Here is a 10,945-nt window from a genome sequence, read left to right as displayed (position 1 = left end):
CCATTAATATCTATAATTAATAAAGCGCAAGTTACACAAACATATTCTTATAAGGTCTTTATTGTGGCTTCATTAGCTCATATATTAGGCCTTAATAAGTAATTTGTTATTCAAACATGATATAGTAATGTAAGTACTCGCCAGTCCTTAATACAATTCTTATTAGCCATAATATAGTTAATAAAGAGCACAGTTACACAAGAAACAGACTACAGAAAAACTGTGCAGAAATTACCTCATCAGACAGAATGGGGTTACCTCCCTCATAATATCACCATTCAGCCAACGCTCAAGTCAAATTTGATGTGAACAACTAAAGTTCCATTTATAGTGCATTCGGAAGTATTCAGACCCCTTTGACTTTTCCACATTTTGTTACGTTAGAGCTTATTCTAAAATGATTACATTGTTTTTAACCCCCTCACCAATCTACACCACAATACCCATAATTGCAAAGCAAAAAACTGTTTTTTGGACATTTTGCAAATGTATAATTTTGACTGAAATATCAATTTACATAAGTATTCAGACCCTCAACTCAGTACTTTGTTGAAGCACCTTTGGCAGCGATTACAGCCTCGAGTCTTCTTGGGAATGACGCTACAGTTTGTCTCACTGTTATTTCGGGAGGTTTCTTCCATTCTTCTCTACCTATTTGTCAAGCTCCCAGGTAACTGCACCACTGACTGAATCATAGACTTGTCCTGGATCCCATAGTAGGTGAGAAAGACGTGAGTCCTCCATAGTCTTGCTTGTGTATGTCAGCTGCAGGCTCTGCAGATCTACGTAAAGAGGAGAAAGTTACAATACATCATAAAATATCTCCATGTTATGACTATCTTTGTTATGACTTAGTTGTCTTTGCCATCAGGTTAACACTCTTCACATCAGGTTTATGGTGGCAAACATGGAATTGTTTGCCACCAAACTGGAACTATTCTGCATTGCATAGTTTTCCTACCTACCGTAACCCGTTCACGCTGTAGCTTTTTTTAAAATGTTCACTTTTCAGCTTTAGTATTGTCACTACAGTTCCATGCTGCTCATTGCCGACATCGTTGCATTCCCTCCCTTTGATTCCAGTCACCACGACTGGTAGATCTTCTCCATTAGCTGAATATGCTGCAAGCTTCTGTAGCGGGTGTTTTTAACATGTGAGAGAAATCCAAATGCTTTCACTTGCATCAGTTTAGTTACATAATCATTTATATCTTGGTCAGTGCTTGAGTGCAATGAAATGGTGCCGGTGCTCTTTTGTTTGTAGGTGTTGACTATATAGGCCTATTAGAGACAATATTCTATAAGAGGTGCTAGTAGTAACCAAGTAAACAATACACAATTAGAGATGCCAGTGTAGCAAAGAGGAGTTGTACTCATTCTGCTGTGATGAAGTAGATCTGCCTTCAAAAAACAAACAGTTACTCTCAGCCAAAAGGGAATATCCTCTTGGTCTAATGTTTAAGTATTAAGAGTAAAATACCTTTTGCGGTTAAATTCTACTGATGTTGCGTAAGGCTACATAGTGAGTTCCCACTCTGTTATCGGCATTCTGCACTTGCACTCTAGCCTACAGCTCACAGATACAGTTGGGTATACTATAGCCTACATGATGAGATTATTATGGACAAAAGAGAGAGATTATTTGTATATTTGTCAAACAGCAACATAGCTTAGATGATAATGTCACCAGAATGAGACCCTCAATATTTATTGGAAAGGATCATCAAAACTCATCACCCTTGCACTTTCACAACCCTGTGAAGTTCATTATAATTATTTAATCCGTACCCTAATAAACTCCATGCTTTCCGACAAACTCGTGGTGGTGGACCAAACATGTCGCCCATGATCCAAATGTAATTCGATATGATGGTTATTAATGCAATATTTTGCGCATAAAAAGATTTTCACATAATTTCTCCTGTAAATAATTTTACAGACTCAAAAAGATTTTAACTGATGATAACCCATCAAACATTGTTGTGCCAAAAACAGTGATTTATGAAGATTAACTGTGTTCCTTTTAGTCCAGTCAACTTCAGTAGAACATACTATGGGGAATTGCACCTCTCTCGACTTTGGTTGAGGATATACAATCACAACTGACAAGGCAATGTAATTTGCGCCTTGCTGGAAGCCCCGCCATCCACAGGTGATAAGGGTGAGCCTTGGATTCATTCCTAGTTTGTCTCAGCTTGGAGCACACTTAGGCCACCCTTGCTTATATCAGTCCACCATCTGTGCACTGTCACATACTGCGTACAAACTCCCTGGAAAGATGTGTAGCTTTCTTGAAGATGCTTGGAATTACCTGGCAACTTTCCTTCCCAGGGCAGGAAGCGGAGATCGATTGGGTGTTTGGAGCAATCTCTCATCTGCCTGGGCATGTTGTATGTGGTGGATGCCCGCAGCCAACCCGCTCTTGGCGCTATGTAGTGTGCTAGCCAGGTAGGCAACTCACAGAGGTGAGCTGGCTATTACTAGCTATCCTCCCTACCCACAGTAGAGTTGCTGGGGTAGCTCTTTTATTTAGTATAATGTTTTAATTCACTTGGTTATTCTAATTAGACTGTGCTGTAGTCAAAGAGAAATCTAGCCTAATATGTGTTCGACCCTCCACAAAATATTCACTGTGAAAACAGTGCCCCCATGTTTGTTATGGTCCCAAACGGATGTACTACTTCACCCATTGCCAAAGCCCTTGTGCCATAGGGCTGGGCTCCATGCAGGCAATACAATCTCACTGAAAACACCACATAGTTTGGAAGCTTGTATGTGTTTATGTTGCCCCTCCTGTTACCCCATGTTCCACACGGGTTCAAGGGTGTTTATCAATCTCCCCAGGGTGAGAGTGATAAGTTGGGTCTCTGTCCACAATGGGGCGCCCCTCCCCATAGGAGGCTCATTTCTGAGATGTCATTGCTGATCCCTGCCTGTTGCTCACATGTCCCTATGAGGTGTGAAGTGATACAGGTTATGAGCTATATAGGTGATTAGTTGTTGGTAGCGGAGTCGAGGAAACGAGCAGGACTGGACACGACCAGCATTATCCCACACACACGTACCTCTTGTGGTTCATATGAGCCCCGAAATGAGCTGTCTGTCTCGGCTTAACACTTTCATTCCTGGGAAATAGATTCAATTACAAATCGGCCCTCCTAAATGTGAGTTCGATGAAAAGTGTCCCTTCTCCACGTTCAGACACACGGTTGTTAAGAGTGGTGGAAATGAAGAAGAACAATCTCTCCCAGTCCACAAGGTGGCGTCCTCCACCTTCAGATGGCACTTCACGAAGTTCTCTGTTTGCTCCGACCAATGCCACACATGCGCAGTGTTGCCCTGGATCATACAACAGTGATGTCAGGGTACATGCTACAATATTTTATGCGTTACCGCCCGCTTTTGCAGCATCATCAAGTCGACTGTTCCCGAAGCATCAGCACCTGTTTTGAGGGAGGGAATATATCCTGTCTCCAGAAGTAGGCAATCCAAGTTGGTTCTATGTTGAAGATCCTGAACAGTACAGCCGTGTTTCTGGTTACGGAAAGGGGACGGGATTTTGCGGCCCATTCTAGACCTACATGCCCTCAGCAAGCACCTCAGAGTCTAACAACTCAGAATGCTCACTAGCCGCCGTTATTATGCCAATTTGCGCGGAATCGAGGGGCAAGCAAATGTTACACACGTCCATGGCTACTGTCCCGTATCTAAATCTCTAGGCTTCATAAGAAACCAGAAAAAGAGCAGTCTTATCCCACAGAGGGTGTCCGGTTCCGGCTCTTTTATTCTTTTTATTTAACCTTTATTTAACTAGGCAAGTCAGTTAAGAACAAATTCTTATTTACAATGATGGCCAACCAGCCAAACCCGGACGACGCCTGGGCCAATTATGCGCCGCCCTATGGGACTCCCAATCACGGCGGATGTGAGAAAGCCTGGATTCAAGCAGGGGACTGTAGCTGATGCCTCTTGCACTGAGATGCAGTGCCTTAGAGCGCTGCGCCACTCGGGAGCCTTGGCTCTGCTCTGCCAATTTTGGCTGGGTCACACCAGTGCGTTTTCACCAGTGCCTATGTCTGCTGGGGATAATAACTTCTGGATTGGATTCCAATCCTGTGGGCTATTGTTGATGCGGCCCTTTCCGCGCTGAGCGCTAGCCACTCACCTAGACGCATCTCACAGCAATAACCGGGCGCATTGGCGTTTTCTGTTTTTGTCTGGATGGTTTGTGCTGGTCAGAACCGACAATATTCAGTGGTGGCGTGCATCAACAGATGGGGAGAGACTCGTCTCTTTTCTTCCTAACCTTGGCTTGCTTTCCTATTGCTGGAGAGCGGTGTGCACATTGTTTTGGGTGAAGCATGTCCCTGGTTGCCTCAACTTGGGTTCAGATCTTTTATCCAGGAGTGGAGTCTGTCCCAGGTATGGGGCATTTTTGGCAGGGCCTACATGGATCTTTACGCATGTGTGATAAAAAAAAACGTGCAGTGCGTACATTTTTCTCGATGAGGGACCCGAGTGTCCCGTTGAAAAATGGACAATCTGGCACACAGTGGCCTCTGATCCTCCTTTACACTATTCGCCAGTTGATCTTTTTCAGCCCGGTTGGAGAGGGGTGCAGCTTGGTTAGCACACTTCGCCTTTTAAGGCGTGGACCCGTGGCAATTCCATTGCGCAGGGACCTTGTTGTCCCAGGTGCACAGGCAGGTTTGGCAAGCGAGGCCGGAGATTGGGTTCCTATGGGCCTGGCCATTATGAGGCCCATCTATTGGCTTGAGGTTTACCTCTGAATATTATTGCTACAGTTCAGTCTGCAAGTGCATCCTCCATGAGAGGGCTGTATGCGTATAAGTGACAAGCATTTTAGCTCTGGTTCAAAATAAAGGACTTGTTCGTTTTCAGTGCTCTGTGAGGGACATCCTTTTGTTCCTACATGAGTTATTTTAAGCATTCTCCTCAATAACAGTGCACATGGCGCTGTCTCAGCGTGTCATGTTGGAATTGACGGAGCATCACCATGGTGGTGGCGGTTCCTGAAGTTATACTTTGCTCAGAACGGTCTTAAACCTATTGTACCCACATGGGACTGGCTTTGGAGGCACTTTTTGCATCCCTTTGAAGCCTGTGGAGTTGGGGATTCTGAAGATACTCTCCTCGAAAACCTCCTGCTCATGGCTTTAGCCTCGGCTAAAGATGCGTTGAGAACTTACACGTATTCCTGTACACTCTTCTGTACTCAGTTCGCTTCGGGCAACTGTAACATGACATTGCAACCAAATGCGGCCTTCGCCTGAAATTATGGCTACATCCTACAGGTCCTTAGCTTTTGAGCTATTTTCTCTTTTCGCTCATCTGTTTGCTTCTGAAGAGCAACAGAGGCTGCATGCCCTGTGTCCGGTGCAAGCTTATGCATGTACATTGAACAGACCGGGATACTCCGATTATGTGACCACAGCTTTTTGTCTGTTTTGCTAATCAGTCGTGGCAAGGGTGCTCTTAAGCAGCGTCTTTCCACGATTGTGGATCTCCCTGGCATTTAACAGCAAGAGACAAGGTAACCTAGCGTGCCCACTCCACCAGGGGGTCTGGCAGTGTCTTAGGCATTGTTTAAAGGATTGACTACAGGAGTATTTTTGTGCTGCGGCGAGTGGACATTCACCACACACTTTTTGTGAGGGTCAATCGCTTGGAGTTTGTTGCCCAGTGGCAGGCTACTGTGTCCTTAAGGCTGGGACGAAGGTAAGTCACTAGGCAGCGCATCGTGTGTGAAATAGATAGACTGCTGCATCTTGCAGGGTCAGGTCTGAGTGGTCTGCCATTTAGTATCCGTTGGGGTCGGTTGGGGCGCGGATTCTAGTTCCCATATATGTTGTATAGAAGTTGGACTGACTGAAAGGGAAACATAATTTATGACTGTAATACTGTTCCCTCAAGAGATTATAGGTCACTCAACCCTGTGCCAAGGCCCCTCACCCTGTGGGGCTACCGCAAGCAAGTAATTGGGGCTGCTTCCTCATTGGGGTGCCCGCATCCCTGCCAGTTGCCATAATGCAATAAATTTGAGCCACAAAGTCGGGCATCATAGTGAATGCAGATACCGCCCAATAAGTAAACTTCTCAGAACTTCTCTAGGCAAGATTGTTTTAATAACGTTGTTTTTGACTGATGTTAGTTCATCATGCCTGTATGGTGTTCTTTGCTAATTACAAATAAGTGCGGAAATTAGATATCTTTCCACTTCAATAAAAATAAATATGAATTGTTTCTTTATTTTTCAAATCCTCAAATGTGTTCTGCCTTTATGGATTCACAGAAAGATTTTTATAAAATCTGTACAGGATCCATAGCATCAAACGGATAGACATTCAGATACAGCCCAAATAACTTTTATGGCTGCATCCACTACCGGGATCGATATGACAACAGCGAGTGAAAGTGCCGGGCGCCAATTCAAAAAAGCAGAATCTCATAATTAAAATTCCTCAAACATAGATGTGTCTTATATCATTAAAGGTATTTTGGTGTTAATCCCACCAATAATCCAATTCAAATATGCTTTTCAGCAAAAGCACTACAAACGATTGTTAGGTCACACAAAACCACAATAAGCACAGCCATTTTTCCAGCGAAATAAGTTTCACAAACACCAGAAATAGAGAAAATGAATCACTAACCTTTGATATCTTCATAGATGACACTCATAGGACTTCATGTTACACAATACATGCATGTTTGTTTGATTAAGTTCATATTTATTATAAAAATCTGAGTTTACATTGGGCGCGTTAGATTCACTAGTTGCAAAAACATCAAGTGATTTTGCATAGCCACACGTTTCAACAGAAAAATACTCATCATAAATGTAGATGATAATACAAGTTATACACACGAATTATAGATTTACCTCTCCTTATGCAACCGCTGTGTCAGATTTAAAAAAAACTTTACGGAAAAATAACCATGCAATAATCTGAGACGGAGCTCAGAACAATAGCCAAATTAGGCGCCATGTTGGACTCAACAGAAACCAGAAAATACATGATAAATGTTTCCTTACCTTTGATGAACTTCATCAGAATGCAGTCCTAGGACTCCCAGGTCCACAATAAATGCTTGTATGTTTCGATAATGTCCGTTATTTTATGTCCAATTAGCTACTTTGGAATTGTTTACCAAAGCCCTAACCAAAGTCACAAAGCGCGAGCACTATAACGTGACGAAATGTCCAAAAGTTCCGTTACAGTCAGTAGAAACATGTCAAACGATGTACTGAATCAATCTTTAGAATGTTGTTAACATACATCTTGAATAACGTTTCAACCGAGAGATTACATCGACTTCAATTGACCGAAAGACCGGAGGTCCTCTCACGTGAACGCGCCTCTTCAATGCGTGATCACCTCGTGGCAGTGGTCACAATTCCTGTCTTCCTTCGGCCCCTTCACATTAGAGTCATCAGACAAAGTTCTGTTGACTATTGACATCTAGTGGAGCCGTAAGAAGTGAAAACCCATCCATATTCTCTCTGTATTTTCAATGAGAGCTTGGTTGAAAATCTGGCACCCCCAGAAAATATCCAAACAGAGTGGAACTTCTGCGGTTGTCTTTTGCTATCGTTGTTAGCTAATAGAAATACATATTGTGTTTTCGCTGTAAAACATTTTAAAAATCGGAAATGATGGCTGGATTCACAAGATGTGTATCTTTCATCTGGTGTCTTGGACTTGTGATTTCATGAAAATTATATTATATGATATCCCTGTCGCGTTAGGCTAGGCTATGCTAGTCAGCTTTTTTGATGGGGGGATCCCGGATCCGGGTTTGTGACTCGTGAGAAGTTAAAAACATCCTAAAGATTGATTCTCTACATCGTTTGACATGTTTCTACGAACTGTAATGGAATTGTTTGACTTTTCGACTGACCTGCGCATGGTGAATTTGGATTTGTGAACTCAAGGCGCGAACAAAAAGGAGGTATTTTGACATAAATGATGGACTATATCGAACAAAACAAACATTTATTGTGGAACTGGGATTCCTGGGAGGGCATTCTGATGAAGATCATCAAAGGTAAGTGAATATTTATAATGCTATTTCTGACTTCTGTTGACTTCACAACATGGCGGGTACCTGTATGGCTTGTTTTTGTGTCTGAGGGCCGTACTCAGATTATTGCATGGTGTGCTTTTTCGGTAAAGCTTTTTTGAAATCTGACACAGCGGTTGCATTACGGAGAAGTTTATCTAAAGTTCCATGCATAATAGTTGTATTTTCATCAACATTTATGATGAATATTTCTGTAAATTGATGTGGAACTGCAAGGGCGCCAAATTCAAAACAACAGAAATCCCATAATTAAAATTCCTCAAACATAGAAATATTTTACACCATTTTAAAGATAAAATTCTCGTTAATCCAACCACAGTGTCCGATTTCAAAAACGCTTTTCGGCGAAAGCAGAACATGTCATTATGTTAGGTCAGCAACTAGTCACAGAAAGCATTCAGCCATTTTCCAACCAAAGAGAGGAGTCACAAAACGCAGAAATATAGATAAAATTATTCACTAACCTTTGATGATCTTCATCARATGACACTCATAGGACTTCATGTTACACAATACATGTATGTTTTGWTCGGTAAAGTTCATATTTATATCCAAAAATCGGAGTTTATATTGGCGGGTTACGTTCAGTAGTTCCAAAACATCCAGTGATTTTGCAGAGAGCCACATCAATTTACAGAAATACTCATAATAAACATTGCTAAAAGAATTATAGATACACCTCTCCTTAACTTCTTTGATATAGGGGGCAGCTTTTTCACTTTTGGATTAATTGCGTGCCCATTGTGAACTGCCTCCTACTCTGTCCCAGATGCTAATATATGCATTTTATTATTACTATTGGATATAAAACACTCTGAAGTTTCTAAAACTGTTTGAATGATGTCTGTGAGTATAACAGAACTCATATGGCAGGCAAAAACCTGAGAAAAAGTCCAAACAGGAAGTGAGAATTCTGAGACTGGTCAAAGTTCAACTCATCGCCTATTCAATTCCCTGTAAGATATGGATCTGTTTGCACTACCTATGCCTTCCACTAGATGTCAACAGTCTGTAGAATGTGGACTGAAGCTTATGCTGTGTTGTGGGGCCGGATGAGAGGGGAATGAGTTAGTGGTCTGGCAGATTGCTAGTTCCAGGTCACGCGCTTTCCTCATGATATCGCCTTGCGTACCATAACTTATAAAGACACGAATGAATGTTCCGGTTGGAACGTTATTGAATTTATATGATAAAAACATCCTGAAGATTGATTCTCTACTTAGTTTGACCAGTTTATTTGACCTGTTATATAACTTTTTGGAGTTTTCGTCCTAGTTCGCCTGGACCGTTGACAGCGTTTGGACATGTGAACTAAACGTGCTAGCAAAAGTAGCTACTTAGACATAAGTAATGGACATTATCGAACAAAACAATGATTTATTGTGGAACTAGGATTCCTGGGAGTGCATTCTGATGAAGATGATCAAAGGTAAGGGAATATTTATGATGTCATTTCGTATTTCTGTTGACTCCAACATGGCGGAGAAATGTTGTTATTTTTGAGCGCCGTCTCAGATTATTGCACGTGACGTTTTTTTGAAATCTGACACAGCGCTTGCATTAAGAACAAGTGTATCTTTAATTCTATGTAAAACATGTATCTTTCATCAAAGCTTATGATGAGTATTTTTGTTATTTGACATGGGTATGCTACTTTTTGTATTTCTAACCACTGAACTAAAAAAGTTTTTTTATTTTTGAAATTCCAGAAAAAAGTTCAAGTTCAACGTTGTCCTGCTACTGTACAAAACATGGGAAAGAATGTGGTGCGGAGTGGGACTTACCAAAAAGAGGTGTCTGTAAAGAAGGCTCTTCTGACCAGCGAGGAGAATTAATACGAATTTGAGGAAGACATTGGCAGATTTTATTTTCAAGCCCAAATCTTTCTGAATACAAATCCCGTGTAGTGTTAATTATTCAAATGCGAATTCAGCTGAACTGCAGGAGACAAACAAATATTTGGCTATTTAATCAACAAACTCTTTTTCTTACCCATACCCAAACAAGTGGCCCTGGCTGCAGGCAAATGTTTATATGAAAGCAACCCCCAACTCTGTGTGCCGCGTGAATAATGTGGCTCAGCAGAAGATAAGGCCGCTCTAACGAGTTTCTGCTGGCAGTGCTACGGCAGTGTGAAAGGTTCAAGACACGCTCTGAATGCTGATGCAATAGATGGGCTGCACCAATCCTGCCTGAACAGCTAACCACGAATGCAACTACATTCTCATGTATACTAGGGTGGCGAGGATCTACCAAATGTCCTTCTGGACCGCACTTCGTCCCACTGTGGCATGCTGACAAGCAATGATTACAGACCTAAATGTAAGATAATAACCTGTGTAATGTTGCAAAAATACAGTTTATTTTGTTGTGTACTTACTTCTCTGAGATATGGGACCTAACGTCCCATCTTGGCCAACAATCCAGAAAAATTGTAGCGCGCAAATTTCAAAATATTGCTATATAAAATCTAATATCACATGAAGTCACAACATGAAAAAGACACCAAATAAAGCTACACATGTTGTGAATCCAGCCAACATGTTGATTTAAAAGGTTTACGGGGAAAGCACACCAAAACATTATGTTAGCTCATACATAGCCCACAGAAAAACAGCCATTTTTCCAGCAAAAGATAGCTATTCACAAAAACAGAAATAGAGATAAAATAATCACTAACCTTTGATGATCCAATTCAGATGACACGTCATAGACATCATTTACCAATACATTATGTTTTGTTCGATAATGTGCATATTTATATAAAATCTGAGTTTACATTGGCGCCTTACGTTCACGTCTCAAAATACCGAAGCAAGTGATTTTTTGGCAAGAGAAG

At 41.6% G+C, this 10,945-nt stretch overlaps 1 pseudogene; it reads right to left on the bottom strand.

Annotated features, from left to right (window-relative positions):
• Positions 1–6,047, bottom strand: part of LOC139024821 (uncharacterized) — a 36,316-nt pseudogene extending 30,269 nt beyond the window's left edge.
• Positions 6,048–10,945: the final 4,898 nt, after the last annotated feature.

Source organism: Salvelinus sp. IW2-2015, unplaced genomic scaffold, assembly GCF_002910315.2.
Source record: "Salvelinus sp. IW2-2015 unplaced genomic scaffold, ASM291031v2 Un_scaffold1914, whole genome shotgun sequence".
Taxonomy (NCBI): Eukaryota; Metazoa; Chordata; class Actinopteri; order Salmoniformes; family Salmonidae; genus Salvelinus; species Salvelinus sp. IW2-2015.
Note: the sequence above shows the minus strand (reverse complement) of the source record. Positions and strands in the feature narration are given on the sequence as shown.